This window comes from Pezoporus wallicus, unplaced genomic scaffold (assembly GCF_028554395.1).
Source record: "Pezoporus wallicus isolate ANWC-B61680 ecotype Strahan unplaced genomic scaffold, APGP_CSIRO_Pwel_v1 contig_4131, whole genome shotgun sequence".
In the NCBI taxonomy this organism is placed as follows: domain Eukaryota; kingdom Metazoa; phylum Chordata; class Aves; order Psittaciformes; family Psittacidae; genus Pezoporus; species Pezoporus wallicus.
In genome coordinates, this window is record NW_026641950.1 from 4,290,629 (window position 1) to 4,313,663 (window position 23,035).

Here is a 23,035-nt window from a genome sequence, read left to right on the forward strand (position 1 = left end):
TTTCATAATACAAGAGGGAAAAGCAGCAAAGGGAATATTGAGACAGTTATACCCCTACATAATACTGACACTAATATTTGTATTTACAATGGAGATTACTGAGAAGGATAAGGAGAAAGAAGAGGACGTGATAAAGTACCTATTTAGGTTTTAAGTACTTAGGAAGCCTCCATGACACAGGGTCCCTGCAATCTTTAATACGTCTCACTCACTTAATATCTATGCTATAATGTAAGTTCGTATAGAGGAATTATCTTTATTAATATTTAGCCTGCAGTACCTCAGCCATTGTCAGAATTGGAGCATTGGGCAGATAAGAAAAATCAGAGCAGCAAGGTCCTTAGACTTCATAGCTGTGAAAAGTGCTAGATGAAAGTATCAAATAAATACATAGAACAAGCAAAATGATGCCTAAAGAATAATGGAAGAGAACCAAGATGGAGGGCAACATGAAGGGAAATATTTCCAAGAAGATGTCTCCTTTTAACCAGACAACGTACAAGGGCCTTAAAGTACAATCCTCTAAACCAACTGTATTAAGACATGTAGAAATAATTTTTCTTTGATCAATTTTCTCAAAAATCTCTTACTTGGGCATAGCACTGCTTCCCTTTTCCATCACAATTTCCTTTCCAGTAACATCTCCCCAGTCTTTCCAACCAGACGTGACTTCAGCTGTAAAACTGCACTTCATCCACTAGTGCAGTAGAAAACCAAAGTTATCCAGGAGTCTGTTACCCCCCAAGGGAGTTGTAAAAACTGCACAAGAACCCTCTTGCCTCTACTGTCAGTACTAGAAAGTCTGGGCCCATCCCAAATAGTTAAAGGCTTTTTTTGGATATAGCTGAATATAATTCTGACCTAATATTTGGACTTGGATTAAAAGCCAAGCACTTCAATTTTATGCTAATGTCATGGATTTTGGATTTCAATGCCTCTGCTGAAGACCATCCCTTAAACTCTTTCAGAGGCCAAAACTGTTACTGAGAAACCCAATTACTGAAGTAGCATATCTCAGCTTGTATACCAGCTCTTCAAAATCTGTGCTGGTTGCATACTGATTTCAAAGTACAGTTGAAGATGTTCACAATGAAGTATAAAGTCCTAACTGTCTTGCATCATGGCTATTCTTGCTTTCCATAATTTTGTTTCTACCTATATGTGTATGTATATATATATATGTGTGTGTGCACATACGTGTGTATATATATCTTATCTTGAATAATACAAACCTAAATTAGTAAAATAAATACTAGAAATAGTAAGCAGAGAAGAGGGGTTTTTTGCTTTACATACTTGGATGACAAATAGGGCCTACAATAAACCCTAGGAAACATACTAAAAGAAAAATCAGTTTCTTTCAAAGCATATGGCTGGCATTTCAATTATCAGTAAATGGATAATAGTGAGCATTAGTAATTATCTGGAAGTCAAGTGATCTGTTACCCTGTAGTAACCCTAAAACAATTTTGATGTTATGAAATTCTAATTCCCTGATTCAAAAGCCAGTATTCCCCCCACCTCTGATTATTCTTTCTAACCTTCTCATATTCATTCTTTATTTTAAAAATGTTTATTACTTTGAAAACTGCATTTGCACTTGTCAGAGGAAGCTGGGTATCAACACTTGAAACCAGCTCCTTGGAGATACCGAAGTTTCAATGCTGTCACACACTCATACACATAAAGGTTATATCAGATTTCATACGACAAATACTTCTTCTCTAAGGAGAGCTCTGAAGGTATGACTTCTATTCTCAGGGGGGAAAGGAACGGACAGGATTTCTATAACCCCACGGTCTGCATGCTGTGCATGTCATGTAGCAATAAATAATTCATATTTTGACCTTATGGGACACCTTTTACTCATGGATTTCAAAGAGCTTTTGCAAAGGTGGATATATGTTTTATTATCAGAGACATAAAATGACCTATTCAAGGTCATTCAGTAAGCCAGGTGTATATAAGTGGGTAATACCAGGCATGCTACCTTTTTAACTCAGGTTTCAATTTACAGTCAGATACTGCCTTGAACTTCAACAAGACAGATGAGAAAGCACAATGGATGTTAGCTCTTTTTCAAATACAAAGTCTAAACATATTCATGAAGAGAAAAAAAAATAAATAACTAATTCTAGGAATGTGGTACCAGGACGGTACAGAAATGCTCCATAATCAACTTCTGCAAACATCCTGGAGAGGGTACTGGCTCCATGGGCAGAGCTGTCAGGATCTGCTAAACAGGGATCAAATCCGTCCTCTTTGACACTCGGAATTTCCTGGAGACCACATCAGATACCAGACTGAGCCTGAAGAAAGTAGTAGCAGTTGTAGTATACTACTACACGAATTGCACAGAGAGGTACTTCAGCAGATTATTTTCTAATATTGATTTTATGGTACCTTGTAGACACTTCAACCAGAAAATTATTCATTTTAGAAAGAGTGATTCTACTTACAGCAACTTAACCAGAATAAGATACACTATTAGGACTAAATCTATATGAACCAGAACTGAGCCACATCAAAAATTCTAGGCAATCTCAGATACTCTTTCATAATTCCACAAGCTAAGAAGTGGCTGAAAAATACTTTAATAAAACACAAACGTGCAAAAATTTTGCATGGAAAACCATTTAATTGCAACCCGAAACTGATACATAAATGTGAGAGTATTTATGAGAATGCACCACAGTGGGAAGACAGTTTGCTAGTTAACACCACAGTAATAATGCTTCGGATTAAAGAGTTAATCTTGCAGTTCTCTGAACTGTCTTACCTAATGTTAAATCCAAGGCTCCATTCATGTCCTTAACTATAAAGATTATATGTAAAAGCTTTCTTGGAGTAAGATCAGAATGTTCTTTACTTTCCAGATGGAGTCTTTATGTTGTCTCAGACTGCTGAGAATTTACAAGCATACAGCACATAAAATAATCTGTTCAACTGCCCTGTGAAGTGTAGCAGTAGTAGGAACCAAGGTCCTTCTGTGTTAGCCAAGAAAGATAACAAAGAAATAAGCCTTGGGTTGCTTCTTTGCTTTGCTTTGTTTCTTTTTCCTTTTCCCCAAAGAAAGAGCATACTATAATCTGCCACAGGAGCTTACTCTGTTCGAATAACATGATGCTTAAACAAACCAAAGATTTATATTTTAAAAGGGAAAAAAAATATCACTACTGTTATCACCACTGGCTTACAACAATTGGTAGTAAAACACTATTTCATAAAAGGTCAGCACTTCAAAGCTAGATTTAACTAACACCACCATTGGAATGTTTCCTTTAGAAAAAACAAGGTTTTAATAAAAAAAAAATAAAATCCACAAACCACAACACTCCTTATTGTGCATGTACTAAAATGAGATAAACCCAAAACCTGGCTATTGACAAACCAAAGTATCACTGTGGAAAAAAGACTCAACACCAAACAACAAGCTTTTTGTCTATGCTTTTGGAAGGAAATGGAATTAAAAGACATACAGCAATGCACTGAGAAGACAGATTTGCCAGAATTTTCCTGGGATTAACTAGAAGGGAATAATTTTAAATCCTTTTCTTCTTCCAAGCCTCTCCAAGCTGAATTTACACAATTTAGGTAACAAACACAAAGTAGGCAGGGAGGCATGTGCTATTTTCCAATCAAGTCAACCACAGTAAAGCAGTCTAGTTTAGAGAAGAGAATTTTTTAAGATTTCAAAAATAAAAAACTCATTTGGAAGACCAAATTGAATCTATTCCTCTGCACAAATGGTGTCCTTCAGCCAGTAAAATGAAATGTGCATATGTCATCAAAAAAATTCCAACGCAGGATTCACAAGAAGCTGTCGAAAGTCTTGATTTTTATGCCATACTGCAAAAATATTTTAATGTAATGGAGAGATAAGTAATGTTTCTTGGTGGAGTTCAGTCTCTGATATCCCTACAGCTGATGTGTAAACAGGAATATCAGCAGCAAGGGCTGGGATGAACACAACCCCCCTTGCAGAAGGAGCTGGACAATCACAGTTACAACACACAGCACAGGTTTCACTACCATTTGCCCCATACCTTCCCTGTATTTAAGCTCCTTACCTATTTATTTAGGGTTTTTTGCTACTATTACTTTCACCACCTGTGCTTAAGCAGAAATTATTATAAGCTTATTAGCTGTAAGTGGTCACGTCTACAAACACGGGAAGGGCTGGTGCTTGGTGCCAATCAGCTTTCACTAATCTGCACCCTACCAGTGCTCCCGCTGCTCCTTGGGATTGACTGTCAGGAGGTCAAAACCTCCCCTGCATCAACGGGGGGGCACAAAAATCACGTTCATGCCTCCCTCTCTTCAGTTAAAAGCAGATATCAATCCAATTCCTGTGTCTACAGAAAATGAATGTGCCTGGTTGCTGTCCTCTCCCCGCCTGCCCCAAGGTATTTGTTATGTCATGTACATTGTGCAAAGTACAATGGCTTAGCTGGGTACACATTTGAAGAGAAAATCTCTCTCAGAAGATCACACACCTCGGGAGCAGTGATCTTCATAAGATCCTAACTCCTACAGAGTTCCCAACTCCTTTGCAAATGAAGCAAGCCAGATTCAACACTTTCTTGTAATAAATATTTCACCTTAATTTTGGTACTCTGTTGTGTAAATCTGCACCTTGTCTACTCTTCCAGTAGCAACTTAAATATCAGGGAAAACCGTTATTTTATCTAGATCAGCATGAGAAAATTATTACTTTTACCATCCAGTTACACAGCCAGCACTTAAGAGTTTGCTGAGCAGCATGCAAATACCTGTGTTATAGTATAACTCTAATCTATGTATTAATTTATTTTTAATGATTATGCAATGGTTTAATGACAAGTTAAGAACTTCTCAACATCCAGAACATTCCTGTGACAATAATTCACTTGTAGCAAGCTGAATATTACTGGTATAGAGGTGATGGTTCACTCTTGCCACACTAATTTCAAACTCAAATTAGACCAGATAAGTACTGCCACAGGTGAGCAGTGATTTGATCTAGGGAAAGGAAAGATTTCAGCAGGCATTGAAAGTTGTCTTCTGGGAGCAGAAAAAGCACACAATGCTTTACTTACGTCTGTATGTGAAATGCAGTCTAAGAAATGGTAGCTTCTGTCAGTTACTCTTTCAGGGCACATACATAGGAAAACTAATTAGGTATTTAGATAACACTGAAAGGAAACTAAGCTTACATGTATTGCACACAGGCGTTTCACCCACTTACCAGAGGGTAGATAAGAACTTTTTGTGCAACTTATAATGGAAACTTCGTACTTAGCTTTAAGTGATACTAGAACAGTCATTATAACTATTTTATTTCCAGCAATGATTAGGAAACACGATAGTCTCTGCTATACTGTGAAAAGAAATAATGATCAGAATTAAAAGAACATGCAGGGACTATAAAGCATGTGTCACTGGTTAAAGTTTTAATATATCTCTCAGTTTGGTTGATGTGTTAAAATGCTTTATGTTTTAAAGACGCATACAGGGTATTTATTGAGTAGCTGTAATTGTTGGAGGCATTTCAGTTACTGGCATATAAAACTAGTTAGTATATTATTTACAAAAGAGCTGTGAAAAGTACATGTCCCACAAATAGATTTCCATTTTAATCAGTGAAACTATGAGAATAATCCCATAATATTTCAATAATGTTTCACTAATATTTCAGTAATAACATTTCAATACCTTTTGTACTTCAATAAGAATTTGGAAGAACGTAACTGGATAAAACTGCTATCTTTCTAAAGTATGAAACCAATCTCTTTAATTCCTTTTCCTTTCTACTCCATATATTAAGAACTTTTTTTTTTTTTCCTCTACAGAGTTATTTTTGCTTTTGCATCTCCCAACTACAACAAATCCAGAATACCTCTATGGAGTTGATTACTATCAGGCAGAAAGCTGACAATAACTGCCCCTACTTCCAGGTGGAGTAGTTGACATGCATACAGCCCTAATTCATACGAATCATTAACACAACAGACAACCACCTCACATTAAAGAACTACACTATTACCTTTAGATTAAGATTACTCAATTATGTTTTATCAAGATCTGCCAGGTAACTGCCAACCCACTATCTCTGGAAGGCTGGCTGTAACACCTGCACAGCCCGGCCTCAGCAGGGAGCACAGGGCAGCACCAGGACTCATGAGCCTCCTCTGAAAAGCTGGGGCTTCAACAGGTCCAGGCAAATTTTGACTGTGGCTCAAACCTGGATATCTGCAGACTGATCATCAGCAAAAAGAGGGGGCAGCATGGGTTGTATTTTAAAATTGCTTGAAGTTTGGGGTTTTGGTAGGTTTTCTTATTTTGTGTGAGGGGGATTGGAAAACTGTAGAAGGAATTACTCTAGCACAGGGTGTGTTGTTTGGCATCTGAGAAGAGTAGTTTTCATTTCACTGTATTTTAACACCCAGGAAGGTTTCAAAATCTTGTGTGACCGGATTAAACTCCTGTGGAAGCAGTCACTGAGCTGTTTAAGTGCCTTTAAGCTTTCATCAGCAGCTCTTTACTGCAGGTATGGGCATGGCTAAAATGAATACAATTTGTCTCCAAAAAGAAATGGAATTAAACCCAGCAGACTATGTACAGTGCAAGCTTCAGCATGATTTAGAGAAAAAAAAAAAAAAACAAACCAACCAACCACACTTTATTTTATCAGTATTTGAAAATGCTCTCTGCCTCCAAAAAACATTTTTCAGTATCTTATTTAGCTTATTACCATATGCTTGCAATTTCTACTCTCGGTAGAAGCCAGTCTGGAAAACCAAAGGAAAATTTTTGTGAACCACAGATATAATAAAATAACCTCCTCCATGAAATGGTCTAAAAGCTTGGATTGCTTCTGCTCCACCTCCCCACATCTGGCACACGCATCAGATTACAGGCCAGAAGGCAAAGCGAAGAGACGGAAAGGGAGATAGTGGCTGGATCACAACTAGAAGGAAGCATGCCTTCTATAATTCAGGCTTTTTTCTCCAGATGCCAACACGTCAAAGTGTGATAAATAAAACTCAACATGGGAGAAGTCCACATGCATGCACAGCCACACAAACACCCGAAAGGCAGTGAATTACATGAAATGTGCTTGGATGACTTTGAAACTATCACCCTGTGCCAAAACTGCAACTGGGCTTCTGATTTTGTTAACTGACAAAGTTCACAGGAAAACAGCAATCATTCATCTTTTATTCACAAGACTCTTTCACTTTTTCTAATTTGTCAAGTATTTCACAGGTACAAACAAAACTGAAAGCCCCTGAATTGTCTAAATGCCACAGTATTATCAAATAAATAGTTTACTGATTGGTCTTTTTTGTTATTAAATTTTGCAAACTCAGAACTTGACTAGAAAAATGCATGTGTCTACATACGGATGTAAGGAGCTTGTTGGGAGCATCATTTCCCAGACCTCTCTCTGAAGCCATATTCTCCTTGTCCCTTCAGTTGCACATCAGCAGCACAACAGCATAAAACTTTCACGGAATCTTTCAAGCTCAGCAATAAATCTGCTGCAGTCTGAATTATGAAAATTATTCAGACCATTTAAAACATTTTTCTTTTTTTGTTCCAAATGGACTTGGCACGCTGCTCAGGAACTCAACAAGTCAAACACAAGCAACAAAAGTGGAATTCTTCTTGCTAAGCTAATTGATGGTCCTACAAAAACGAAACGGGCAACTGCATATTCAAAACTTTCAAAGACACGCTGTATTACAGTTACGGAGCTCCTTCCCCTCTGTGCCTGGTGTAATATGATCATAATTGCTGTGAAAGGGCGAGAGACCAACTATATGTTAAATCCTGCCATCTGTAGGTGCTTTACACAGCTCCATTTGCTGCTGTCGGGTCAAAAGTTTACCCTATTTTTGCTTGTTCATAACCAATCACACAAGTCTCTGCTACGTGTAATCTTTGACCCACTCTCAAAGCAATTTTTCTATTACACAGTCATATGATTACATTGAAAAAAAACCCACACATTTTATTAAGAATACTGTTCTTGTTGGTTAGCTTATAATTATTATTATTTCCATATTCAGTAAGCATACTGAGCCAACCTTGTTCTTCCCAGTTAACTCCCTTGGAGCACAACTGTAGTGCTATGAATTCTCGCCACAAAATGCTCCAGCATTTCTAGCTAGTTGCAATCCAGAACCACAAAAACAGGTCTGGAAAGCATTCACTGTACCTGTCATTTTAAAAGGGGGGAAGCAACTGCTCAGTTCGTCCTGATAGCAAGAGAAGATGTTCTGTAAACATTTAAATTAATGTTCACAGTGAAAACAAAAGTTGCCTCTGAAAATTAGGATTGTCATAAGAATATTCCTACATATTTACTTTTAAAATTAAATATGCAAAAATATATTACATGGAAACATTTATGCTACTGATATTATGATTATTAAAATATCGAAGGAACAAGTAGTCCCATGAACAAAAGAATTAATTAAGACTCATCTCCCACAGTTTTATACCCTCTGGTTGGTTGACTTTGGTGCTTAGAAAGGTGAAAGCTTTGAACAAAGCTTTTCCCACAGTTGGAACATTTGTTTAAAGTATTTCTTTTCCCATCACTAGGATTCCCAGGCAACTAGTAAGATTATTTTATACTGTAACCTTTTCCTCTGTCAGGGCACCTTTAGGTGCTTCCACCTCATACACTCATACACTCATGTACTCAGCTACTTATTTTCACAGAACTTGTGGGATCTGAATTATGAGACCTCCACTATGCCAAAAAACATGATCAAACCCACTAACATGTTCAAAAGCTACTAAGAGGAGATGAAGGGGCATGTGTGCATGTGCACAAGTGCAGGGTCCAACCTCATGAGCCTTGCTTCCTTAGGAAATTAGGCTAACAATAAAGGAGACGATTTGACCTTATTATAATTTCACAGAAGGCTAATTTCCATGGACCAAAGTAACCAGCTGGCTATACTAACAGAACACCTGAAAATATTATCACAATATTTAAATCCATCTCGTAGATTTTGCTAGACAGTTTTCAAAGGAAAACAGACACACAGGCCCTGCAGCATCTGTAAAGAAAGAGGCTAAACACACACACACACACACATACACACACTGCTTTCACAACTAGTTCCACTTTATTCACTCAAGCATTTTAATATATAGCATACAGATACAGGTCCGAGTCATGAAGCCAAACGGCAACTACATCATTCCCAGTGACTGTTTTCAGTCACTGTAAATTCCATTCTATAAACAATCACTCCCCAGGCTGCTTCCCAGCCCGACCTTGCACCCAAACACTCCCTGGCTTACTCAAGACCCAGGTGCACTATCAGCAATTATTATTCTTCTTCTTTAATTATCCACATAGCGGGAACAGGACACCTTGCAGTTCCCACAGGCCCCATTTATCTTCTAATAGGAGATATACAGAGATACTTTTCTATAGACATGTATTTCACTGTAATCAATGAAATGTGATAATAATTTTTTTTAATCCAGCATTTATGCAAGTGTGTTCTGTCTCCAAGAATATAAACACAAGTCATCACTCACATGAAAAGTTGTTCCATTTCATGTTTGACTCTTAAATGGTAAATTCTTTATAAATGTAACAGAGAACAAAAGCAAGTTCATGCCACTGAGAACAGTTAAGTAATATATATACCAGAAAATAATCAAATAACAGCATTTATAAACAGGTAATAAAATTTGTTCACATACAAAATTCAGTTACAAAATCAAATAATATACTGAAAAACAGAATAAAAACTATGCCAAGGAAATAAATCAAAATATAGATTCAAAGGTCAAAATTGTCCATATCATCTCACCTCTTGTACAAGAAAGAACATAGGATTTTACTTATCAGCTCCTAAAGCAAGTCTGATACTCTGGCATCCACCAGCGAAGTTTATTGCATTTATGAACTACTACCCACTCCACTCAGCTTATCAGCAACAAAATGGGTGAAGAAAAGTGAAAAAGACTGGTGTAAAAGAAGAAACAGAGAAAAGAAGGCAACAGAACTGATCCTCAAGAACACAAACAGGAAGGCTGAAGGTACACAAAGGTACCTACGTGTCTGAACATGGGAATTTTTCACCTTGGCAGAAAAGTTTCATCAGGAGCAGACCTCAAACAACTGCAAGAGACAGTAAGGCTGAATGAGTGAAGCTGAGAACTCAGGAAACCTGACTCAAACCCCAAGGTGATCCAGTAGCATGGAAACATTATAAGGGCATTTGCTACTTTGCCTAACTTTGTCCAAGAAATCTGAAAAGGGGCTTTTTACAAGGGCATGTAGTGACAGGACAAAGAGGAATGGCTTTAAACTGAAAGAAGGTAGATTTAGATTACATATAAGGAAAAATTCTTTACTATGAGGGTGAAGACACTGGAAGAGGTTGCCTCAAGAAGTTGTGGCAGCCCCATCCCTGGTAGTGTTCAAGGCCAGTGTTGTGGTTTAAGCTGGTAACTCAGAATCATGCAGCCGCTTGCTCACTCCCCCCCCTTCTTCCCTCCCCACTCCCCCCGCTCCCAGACGGATGGGGAGGAGAATCAAAAGAATGTAAATACCACAGGTTGAGATAAGAACAGTCTGGTAACTAAGGTACAATACAAAACTACTACTGCTACCACCAATAATAATGATGATGATAATAATAATAATTAATAATAATAATGGAAATAACAAGGGGAGAGAATATAAAACTAAACGGGGAAAGGGAAAAAAAAAAAGCCACCAATAAACACAAGTGATGCATAATATGATTGCTCACCACACGCCGACTGATATCCAGCTTGACCCGAGCAGTGATCTGCCCTTCTGGGTAACTCCCCCCAGTTTATATAGTGGGCATGACGTGCTCTGGTATGGAATACCTCTTTGGCTAGTTTGGGTCAGGTGTCCTGTCTCTGCTTCCTCCCAGCTTCTTGTGCCCCTCCTCACTGGCAGAGCATGAGACTGAAAAGTCCTTGATTGGAGTAAGCACCGCTGAGCAACAACTAAAAACATTGGTGTGTTATCAGTGTTGTTCCCAGACTAAAGTTGAAAACACAGCACTGCACCAGCTACTAAGAAGGAGAAAAATAACTGCTATTGCTGAACCCAGGACAGACAGGTTGGATGGGGCTTTGAGCAACCTGTTCTAGTGGAAAGTGTCCCTGCCAACGGCAGGGGAGTTGGAACCAGATGGTCTTTAAGGTCCCTTCCAACCCAAACCACTGTTATTCTCTGATCTCTTCACATTTTTCCCAGTGAAAAGAAGTGATTTTAGAAAGTTTACAAATAGTTGTGAATTTATACTATTCTTTATATTAATGTAGTGATTTGGAGAGTTCAACACTGATCTTTGCAACTGGTTAGCTGACTCACGTGGGCCCCACTCCTGATAAGGAGAAACAATCTGTCCCTAGCAAACAGATCCGTTATGCTACAGCCAGAAACCTTACAGGATATCCAATGAGACTCAAGGGAATTTGCAAGTACCTTCATCTCATGTAGGTCCACAGAGAGATTATATGAGGGAATTGCGATGCAGGAGAATTGGTTTCATTCAGTTTTAAGAACAATTCTGCTGTACATGCTAGAGGCCAGGCTAATTGCAGTAACTCTTTACAGCAATGCATATATTCCTCTATTCAACTGTATTTGAATTAAGTCATCCAGATTATTTGTATAAATACACATACATAAAAGTAATAAGATTCTTCTATCATCAACTGAAAGAGAAATACAGTAAATTGAGATCTTAAAGCTAGCACCCTCTTCATGCACAATTTTTCTATTATTTCATTTTCACCCAAACCGTCTTCATTATCACAACAGCTTAACAGTTTCCTAAGTGTGAAAATTCTTAAAACAGTGAAACTGAAAAAATACAAAAGCTAAAAATCATAAATCATCCAAAAATTTACATCTTATTTAACCTTATGATGATAAAAATACACAACCAAGTGTGGAGATAACTGTTAGAGGCACTTGTTTTGGATGACCTGTATAGATAAAAAGGTATTCATGTAATGAGTATGCATATTAACTCACATAATAAAAACTTTATCACTGCAAGCCAATGAAGAGTACATGCACATTTTTATTTTTTCATTATCTTTTTTGGTATACATACATACATAGAGAGAAACACACACACACACACACACACACAGAGCTTTCCAGCTTCCCATGCTTTTTTTAGGGTTAACAGTTACAGTCTCAAACTAATTTCAAAATTCTTCTAAAAGGCAATATAAAACTATAATATCAAAATCCACTCAAAAAGTAGTATTTGACTTCTCAAATGGCAATTAGAAGTTTGAATCTGTATTACTTCATATGCAAATAAGATGCTTTTTATATGGCATGGTAGCTTGTAATTTATAAGAGCATTTTAAATGATTTTAAAGGATGTGGTTTTCTGTTAAAAGAGGTCACTTACTACAAGGGGTTTGCAATCATATTTGTGTGGTTGGATGCAGAACCTCCCCACCAGCTAATTCTCACAGACTCACTTCCTAGTCTTCAGGATAGTCACCAACCTGACCAGACTGCACATGCCACAGGTAGCTATCCTAGAAATACTATCAAGAAGTCATCACGGAAGTAAGACTGGACTACGAGACAAGGAAGGCTTTTCTACCTGGCCCCTTCCATCTTCTTCCACTACCCTGGAGGCAGCCCCCTAAATTGGATTGTGGCAAGCCCCCAGTACAGTCCAGTTGCTGAGCAGCGCTGGCTGCTGCAAAGCTGCCCTCCTCCTCCTTTCATAAAAAGCAGAGCAGATGGAAATTTCCTGTAGGCTGGTCTTGGCCCACAGACCACTGTTTGGACCATACTCCTCCATGAATAAGAGCAATCTATTCATTGCATCGAACTGACTGGCCCTACTGTCCTCTTTTACAACACAACCCCATCCAATCCCTTAACTCAGTGATAAAACAGTGCAATGTGAGCACATTTCATCGCCTGTGCTTGGGCTAGGAACTAAGCCATGGAGGAAAATATGGCCATGTCACGCTAAGCAAAGAAACACATGAGTAACTCTGGCAAGCACCTAAGATAAGTCTTTTCTGAATGACTGAAGGCAATGTTATATTGATGTTTTAATAAATTATTATCCACACACAGAGACAGAGTATGCAGAAGCAGCAGCAGAAACTGTGCAACCAACCTCTTCAGAGTGGAAGCTCTATATTCTCTTAAAACACTGGAAGACATGGATAGGAAAGAATCCTTCACACAGTTAAAAATGTTACAAACCTTGCTGTGTCCAAAAATTTCCAAATTTTATTTAGGGTGAACCTCCTCAGTATATCAAACCACCATTGTTTTTTTACAGGACACAAAGGAGTTCTCACTTCCATTAGTCTTCCCTTGTCTCCCCTGCTAAATTACAGCTAAAAGCACTAGAGAGCTTGAAGTAGAACTCTGTCCTGATTTCTGTTCCCTTCATAATCACTGTCAGATGTATCTTGTTTTTTCTAGAGCAGCTTTTCAGACTGCTTTTGCTTTTAAAACTCAGAAAGATGAGTTAAGGTTCTGGTCATCAGTGTAGCTCTTCTGGTTGTTCCAGTGACAACAAAGCAGGTTAGCCAGCTTTTCCTGAAGACAGAAAAACTTTGGGTAACACAGGATGAAACAGTCCCTTTAAGGTTTATTAACTTTATTGCATAAAGTCAAAAGATAGTAACTATGAATGTATGATATTTCATAACGTCTTAAGTAAGTATTCTCCACTATTTATTTGTTAGTTTAAACAGAAAGCTAGGAAAGGGAAGGGAAATGTTTCATATTATGTATAGGACAGAGTAAGGTCTTTGCAAAATGCTGTGCTACCTCTCACATGAAAAAAAGCCTCTCTCCAAGGATCTGACACAAAGAAGAAAACACCCACCATTGATAACCATATGCAGCAGGTGCTGCAGCTTCAGTAACCAAGCAGAGTTTCCCAGGAGAAACTCCCCTGGAGATCTCCTTTTCTATGGAAAGGCTCCTCACCGGCTCTTCGTAGCAAGCAGAGTAGGTATTCAAGGCCAGGCTGGACAGGGCCTTGAGCAACCTAGTCTAGTGGGAGGAGTGGCTGGAACTAGATGATCTTAAGATGCTTTCCAACCCAGCCCACTTTATGATTCTGTGATTCTATGATTTGCTGCCCGTGCCTGCTATCAGCAGAGCCAGAGAAGTGATGACAGGCTTTTTGTGGATGAAATGTATATGTCTCTCCTCAAAGGCCCCAAGCAGCCTAAAACATATTTGAATCAACGTGAGAATGGACAGGAGAGGAAGAGGAATGCTTTCTTATCCTTTGTACTCATGCTTTTCTGCCATAGTAAGTGCATGAGGAGACTCAGAGGCAGGATGGGTGAATTAACTTGGAAAAAAAGCTGTCCAAAAAAGCTGAGCAATCAGCCCTCAAAAAATTAACGATAAAAGACTTTGAATAAAGCCAATTTGCAATGGAATGTAAGAAGGGAAGTCCCTAAAGAGAAGAACTGTCTACCAGCTCTGCAGCAGGTTTTGCTGCCCCATGCAGTTTACCATGGCAAGAAGCCAACTTGGCAAGGCTCGCTCTTCTCCAAGGAGCCTGGCAGTGCGCCAGCCACACTCACAGGTCTTATTGTTGCTGCCAAGTTCGAGGGGCAATCAAAGATCCTGTTTTGTGAATCTGCAGATCTGGTTATGACCCAGAATATGTGTGTTTTAAAATGCTCTTAAGCAAGTCAAGTTCCCTCTGTTTATATGGTGACTGAACAGGCGAAACAGAATACTTAACCCAGCTAGAGAAAATGAGCCACAGATTGTTAATTATATGGCTATTTGCACTTTGACTGGAAGAGGAAGTAAGCTGGTTATAGCTACTTTGGGCTTTACTCCTGCAACTGCATTGAAACCACATTTATGACAGCTGAAACTACGCAATTTTATATAAATGTGGGCACTTCCTGTTTTTGAAACAAGTCCTCGGCTGCTTGCCCTTACTTCATGGTAACATTGCTAGAACCAGAATGCATTAAATGTGCTCAGTTTTGAAGACCAGTCTTAAGATCTTATTTTGCTATTTTTAAACATATAGATAAACCGCATATATTGGACTGCTGCTGTCAAGCACCTCTATTTCTAGGACCTAACCATACTCCTTAGGCGTTAGGAAACACATATGTTTACCATGTGTGAGACTGAAATGCCCAGCTGTCACCCAGGGCATGCTCAGTCCCTGGTGACATGGCCACGGTCACGCTCGGACAGGGTGGCAGGCGCATCACATTCCCCTGAGCAGGAATTACACACATCGTCAGATCTATCTTTTTCCACTCAATATGCAGGATTTCAAGTAATCTGTAATAGCAGGTTTGTTACTTTGCACAGTACAGTATTAATTCTTCATTGTGGCATGTATATGTTCAATTTTATAGACAATGAGTCCAGGGAGTAACACAGTCCTCCTGGCATAAATCGAAGAAAAACATTATTTAACTAGAAATAATTTTGAAAATAACATTTAACACCCTAATAAGCAGCATAAGTTTCCCGTGCCTTTTCTCTTACTTTGCTACTTATGTTAATTGGATCTCGCACACCAACTTCTGCAATGAGTACAGTTACATAAATCAGCCCTCTGCTTTTCCATTGACAGTCATTTTCCTCAAAGATTACAGCATGAAGACTGATCATATTGTTCAACTGAAAAGCAAATGCATATCCAGTAATTCCTAATGATAAAATGTGATAATTCTTACTTACCAAAAAACCCAACCACATTTAATTTACAATGTATTCCTCCAGATTTAGTTCATGACACACTGCTTGACCGTCAAGTACCCCCTATAAATGCAGGATATTTACAATCAAGATCACCAAAACCACAGACAAATGACAGCATTTCTGCTACCTTTGTTTTGCTCTCCAAGACCACAACCTCTTATTTCTGACCATTAGATCCCACCCTTTAACTATAAGAACTTGCCAGCTTTGCCGTGCTATCAGGGAGTGAACAATTACAAACCTCTTAGTCTCAAATTAGAAGAACATAAAATATAGATTCAGTTTAAAAGTCCTTATGCAAAAACCTCCAACTAAAAGAAATGCTAAAGCTAAAACTTCAAATTCAATTACATGCGATTTGATTTCTTTCACTTAACTTTCAAAGTAACACAGTATACAGTGTAAGTCATGCCCTTCTTAAAAAAACTTCCCTTGGTTGCCTTCTTCCTGCCTCAAGTCAAGGCATGGTTTTGAAGTGGCAGACAAGCTGATTTGCAACTAGAAGAGGCTGGCCCTTTTCTAGGTCATCTTCAGCACAGACATTTGTCTAATTCTGCAGTTAGCAAGTTCAAAGAGTTAAAAAGCCAGCCAAGTAACCCAAACAAAAATGCAGTTAGCTGACCACTGGTTTGGCTTCTTGAGCCAACTCACCCCAGAGTCACGACTGCAGTGACACTGGCACCAGGGAGAGGGGGCAATACCTCAGCAAGGGAGGCTGCAACCCATTAGACCAAAGTTAGCTGCAATGATGCCACATTTGTGACATCCCCACAAAAACTGGCCCCATGTTCAGCCCCTGCCCTCCAAACAAGGGAGGACAAATTAAAATCCTAATGGGGTGCAGTCTAAAGTTCCCCAAGAGCCTCACTGAGCTATATAAAGATCAACTCATCTTTTGACTTTTTTGTAGAAACAGTCTTACTGTTTCTACACAGAAGCACTCAAGTCCAGATCTTTGCAAAGTTGTTCCTAAAAGGAATGTGAGCATTTCTAATTAAGAAGGGGGAAAAAACAAAACAGAAAAAAGACTTAATGAAAGCAACCCAGATTAGCTAAACGATACATCATAGTGGAACAATTCTGCTGTTAAAGATCATGCAGATGTTAGGATGGAGGCAAAGAAAGCCTTTCTTTAGCTACAGCACAGCTGCTGCATTAGACTTCAAAAAGACTTGGCACAGAACTTCAGCCACAAAACTTCCCCCCCCGCTTCATTTCATGCACGTCATCTGAAACTTCAGCAAGCTACACCAAGGACAAAGCTGACATAAGGGGAGTCTGGAACATCTTATCAGCAGTGGGGCAGCTCCTTGTGCTCCCAGTATTCACATGCACCTTCACGAAACTCGGCTATACATCTCCATTTCTCCTCAACCCAGCAATCCCTCAAAAGCAATGATATTCCTCACTGATGTCCCTCTTATTTATTCTTGCATTACCTTCTACTTAAAGGAAGACAGATGAATTACCACATAGTTAACATATATTAAACCTTCAAAAAGAGCCATAATAAAAAGTAATTTATCTATTAAGGCAACACCAGAAAGTATTATCAACTTCTGTTTACATCTTTCATACACAGAACTACTCTAAACAGACACACTGACTACGAAGCTGAAAATGCCATAGCTTATAATCACATTAAATGTACATCTTTAATGCCAGTCTTGTATTTGCTACATTATTTATGCACTACAAAGAAAATATATATTATCTGTCAAAATTAAACATTCAGCTTTTCCCTTTAAATGTCCCTTCAAATGTATTACAGCTCAGTACAGAAGAACATGCATTGATTTTACATGTTTAACAGTAAAGCACACAGAACTTAATTTGATTTGCATATTAACATTACACTTACTTGTGATTTCCTTTCAGTGATGATATTGATAGGAGATGTACCTGAGAAACCTGAACTGCTTTAAAATGCATGTATATGTATGAGATTAAATTAAGGCATTCCTGACGCATGGGAACAGAATCTTAGAAACTGTTTTTAATTTCTCCCTTTTTCTTCTATTAATTCATATGACATCATCTCGTTGACTCTTATGACATTCTTAGTTTCTACCATGTGAAGCCATAAACCAATTTGTCACCTCCAATACTCTTCCCACAGCTGTGCAGTTATAGCCAAAGAATATTTAGTCCAAATGAGAAAACAGGAATAAGGACAACTCAAATTCTATTAACATTCAAACTTGTAAGTAGAACAGAGGAGAAAAAACTGCAGAAACATGGAAATACACACAGAAATGCACCAAAAGAGGTGTTTGTTTTTTTTTTTAAATTATTCAGTCACTTCACTGGTAAAAGGCTGGAAACCCACAATTTTAAAGAATATTAATAATGTTGATTAAAAGCAGTGAAGAAAACTCATTAAAATGAAAGTAAAGCTTGAAATACCAGAAATATTAACCACAGTATTACTGTATTCATGAAAACATAACACTTCAAAATGACCTACTTTAATAATAGCAAAAAAAAAAAGAAAATAAATATGGGCACTAACCCCCCAACTCTACAGGTTTTTTAAAACACCATCTACTTCTCAGAATTAGTAACAGACTCATGAAACTGAACCAATTTGTTCAACAGATGTTTCAGTTAACGCAAAGGAATTTTACTTTCTATTGTAGAAATAGAGCATGCTGAATAAAATTCCACTATTATTAGCAGCTTTCCAAATGTATTAGCTCAAAATTAGCTTCCATTTCCATTTTTTCCTTCTTTCACGTAACAGAAAACATTTTCCTTGCCACATTAGATGTGCTACCGAAATAAAGTAGGCGCATTGATAAAACAAGTCGTCCTCCTCCCCCTGGCCCCCCATTTTATGGGATACGCAGGAAGGGCAGAGTTTGTATTTTTCTTGGCTTTCCTCTCTCTATATTACCCGATAATATTCACAGCATAGGTCTGCCAGTGAGCTGCCCTGCAGGCCCATGACACCCTGCTGTTCCAGTCCCGTGCTCTTCTCCAGCAGGCTCTGCGAATTGTGCCATCCTTTCCTAATGCGTGCTATTGCATCAGTCTAATGGCAACATAATTTTCAATGCTCTAGGTAAAGCAAATAATTCAGTTTTGAACTTCTGCTTGTAAAATGCAGATTGTTTCCCCCATGCCCCCTCCTGCCTTTTTTGTTTATGTTGAAAGATTTAAAGCACGACTCACACTGCACAGCAGTAGTCAAACAAAAATAACTCAGGTTTTCTTAGAAAGCAGCACTTAAAAATACTGCTTGGCTCCTCAAGCATTACTGCAGCCTTTCAAAGAGCCATATGTAGTAGATCCCCTACAAGCAGGCTGGAAGGGGAACATGCATTCTTACTCTGTGTATTTAATATAATATTTAGCCATTATCAAAGCTTCATAGCTTTTACTGTCTCTCTCTCCTGCAATTGAGTGTAACAGCTTATCTGGCAAACATGCTCACCATGTTTCTAGGCACCAAAGACATGCTCTTGGTTAATTCATAAAATCTGATCTAATGTGAGATATTTTGCACTCAGGTTAGCTAAGTTAAAACAATATTTAGCTTAACTGTGCCTTTGCCAAAAAATTCTCTGTTATCTACTGATTACAACAGCATTGTAGCTAGCTACGGACATCACACTGGGAAAATACAAATCCTGAGCCTGAAGAACTGCAGATGAAATTCTGACCTCAAGCCATTCTGATAGTGGGCATTACAAACACTGTCTACTTTGTATCTGATACAGTAACCAGGCACAAGAGGCATGTGCCTGCAACAAATGATGAATTTACATGTTATTTTGGTTTTATGTATATATATTATCTGAGCTCACAGTATCAAAAAATGCTGTGCTTCGTGCACCCCAAATCAGATAACGTGATACAAACATCTACACTAAAACCAATCTGCAGAGGCAAGCATTCACAGAAGGAAATATCAGAAGTACATTTTAGAGAAACCTAAACTTCACCTTTGTTTGCTTCTTTGGCACAGTATACCTGCAGTTATGTCATACCATTTCCACAGCACCTCTGCTTCACTCAGCATACAGAATTACCACTAATCAAAACAGTAATCTGTTTTACCTTTGGTATTTGGTGTATGGTCCAATACCTTATTTACTGCAAGCTAGTCAAATTTTCTTTGGAAGATGGAACAAGTAATTTCTTTGTGAATTCAATGCTGCAGCTGAGTGCTTCATCAACATAATGGTTAGTCCTACTGTTACTCTGTTACTTCTTAGAATAACTATTCCTATTATTCCTGAATTCTTAAGGAAAGCAGTGACAGCTTTAAGGTCAAAATGATTCTCCTGTTCTGAAGACAACTTTGTCTCCAGTTTGGCGTAACTCAGACCTAATTTTTTCAACAGCACTTAGCATTGCATTGTGCTTTATATAGCACTTTCAAACCTCAACCCCCACTGCCTCACTCGCAATTGTCAGTGCTCAGCACTTTTCCAAATCAGATCCAAAAATCTCAAGTCACCCACAAGAAAGCAAGACATATCCAGTTAGCAAAGACATGAGAAAAGCCAGGATTGAGGAACTTACCTAGCATCACCTAGGAAGTCTGCAGCACAGCCAGGAAGAGAGTCCTGTTTGCCAGGGCAGCATGCAGCTGCACAGAGCACCCGAGCGGCTTCTGCCTCCTGCAATCCCCTGCCTCGCCTGCCACACGTGTCCCGACTTCTGCTGGAAGTGAGGCAGGGGTGCTACAGAGAACAGCTCTCTCCACCGCATCAACCAGATTCATTCCCAGAGCAAGTCCATCCTGTGCAGGGAACAAGGCAGGGGTCCTGTGGGAAAAAAAAGCCCAGCACGTCAGCAGGAGGTAGATACCATTAAATTGTAAGGCTTCCTCATGAGGGGCCAAAAAAATTGCTCTGCAAGGACAATCTCAGTATTGACATTCTGTGACTTGGACACTTGTACACTGCAAAAAGTTTTCATTCACCACTTCTAGAAAAAGAAATTCACACCTCACACCTTGTATGATGCAGTCACAGACACCTACAAGTAACAGCAGTGGGACCGAAATCTTTAGAAATACCATGCGGCTCTTGTGGCAAGGGAGTAAACCAGTTGCAAATGCAAAACAGTTTTCTGCATGGGGACTAGCCATAGGTGATGGTTAAAAACATATTTTCAAGGATCTTTTACTGAAATCAAAGAGTATTTATTTATATTCTAAGATCTCTATAGAAAAAGACTTTCCAGAAGAAACTCCTCTGCCCATTTTCCTCAAGCCATATCCTCCAGCCCATGTTGATTCAAGCCCTAGTACTTCTTCATTCCTACCTTCAGCACCCATGCCAAGTCTCTCCTCATCCCCATCCCAAGGGTTTTCATCTCTCCTGGCTCTGTCAATTCCAGGCTTAGCTGGCAGTGCCACAGTCTCCCCTTGACTCTCATTTCTTCTTCTCTCCTTTGTTCCCAAGCACACCGTCATATTAACTCTCACTCTTACCCCATGTCCATCTCCCCTGTTCACAGTCTACAGTATTTTGGGACTGGGACCATGCCAGGGACCTGTGCATGCCAGTGCCCCACCAGTCTTCTTCTGGCTCTCAGGTGCTGGGGTACAAGGCATTAGTTTCATCCCTCAGCTCAACCTTCCCCTCCCCTTCCAGGCCATACAGTGCTCACATGCTCAAGACAGCACGTGACAATGGTGCTTTCTTTAAAAGGTTACAGTTTGGTTAGATCTGAGATTTTCACAGTGCTGACAAAGGCAAAGCCATGACTCATAAGTCACTCTTCTTCCTCAGTGCCTATCTCCAGTGCTTCCCACACTGCCATCAAACTCCTAGGCTCTGCTTCAAAGGGAGGGACACGGAGCATTTCCAAAAAAGGTTCTTTAAAAGAAGAGAAATAACTTTTTCTACATATTCTTACAGATAGCTAAATAATTTTGGCAGGGAAACAAATTAAACTACACGCAACTGCCTACCCCAGAGGCTTTGCAGAGTTATAAAAAAACTCCAACCAACATCCTATGCTGGGAAGTATCAGGCATCCTTCCTTACTGCAATTTCTGGCACTTGCCTTTCAGCCCATAATATCCTAAGTCACTCAGTATACTGAAATGAGAACTGTGCAAATATTAACACCTGAGACCAGTGGTCAAACTGAGGAGCATTGGCTGCAGACGGACAGTGCCAGAGTGAACGCCATGGAAGTTGTCTTTGTCTTCACTGCCAGTTTTATTGCATGCCTACAAGCAATGCTCAAACAGCATAAAATCATAGAACGGTTTGGGTTGGAAGGGACCTTAAAGTTCAACTAGCTCCAACCCCTGTATCGTAGGCAGGGACACCTTCCATTTGCTCAAAGCTCCGTCCAACCTGGCCTTGAACGCTGCCAGGGATGGGGCATCCACAGCTTCTCTGGGCAATCTGTGCCAGTGCCTCACCACCCTCACAGCAAAGAATTTCTTCCTAATATCTAACCTACCCTCGTTCATTTTAAAGCCATTTCCCATTGTCTTGTCACTAATCTGGAAATGCCATTATAAAAAGTCACTTCTTACAGCTCCCCTTTAGGTACTGGAAGACTGTTATAAGGTTTCCCGGAGCCTCCTCCAGGCTGAACAAACCCAACTCTCTCAGCCTGTCTTCATAGGAGAGGTGCTCAAGCCCTCTGATCATCTTTGTGGCTTCCTCTGGACTTGTTCTAACATTAGGTGACAGCACACAGTCCAGCTAGCATTCCTTCAGGTGCCACCATTTTAATCCTAGAGGTACTAATGCTTGCCTGAAACTCTACAGCTGCTCAGGAAACACTTCTAGGTCACGAAAACCTGAAGTAAAATAGGTTAGCTTCATTCCCAATAAAGGCCACACACAGCTAACAGAGCTAATTTAAGCACATCCATTTGACTTCCCATTTCCACTAAATGAGGAGCAGTCATGTATCAGTTACAAAGAGGGAGGGTAACTTCTTACAAGACTACTGCTTGTGGATCATCTGCCCCTGCCCAGAGAGGAAAAAATCTTCTTGTATGAAACCCTGGGAAAATTTTTCTTTCCTTTTCTCCATTTAGTTACTTACCTCAGCATGAAAAACACACTGTCAAGTAATATACAGAAAGAAGAAAACCTCTCAAAACAAACACATTCTTTTAGAACAAAATCCAATTTACAGGGTTTTTTTACTGATCTCTTAATAGCAAACAACAACAATTTCCCAATGGCTATTATAAATACTTCTGTACAGGCATGGTCCAGAAGAGGAGACCAAGAAAAGAGAAAAGCAGTATCACATGCTCATGGATGGATCCAAATTATTATTATTACTGGATTAAAT

General features: G+C 39.1%; 1 protein-coding gene across 1 annotated transcript in view; it reads right to left on the minus strand.

Moving 5' to 3' along the window:
• NCOA2 (nuclear receptor coactivator 2) overlaps nucleotides 1–23,035 on the minus strand; it is a 193,612-nt gene that overhangs the window by 101,654 nt on the left and 68,923 nt on the right. Inside the window, exon 4 of the mRNA XM_057426226.1 lies at nucleotides 20,282–20,526. The gene's annotated coding sequence lies outside the window, so the exon portion shown is untranslated. The remainder of the gene's footprint in view (nucleotides 1–20,281; nucleotides 20,527–23,035) is intronic.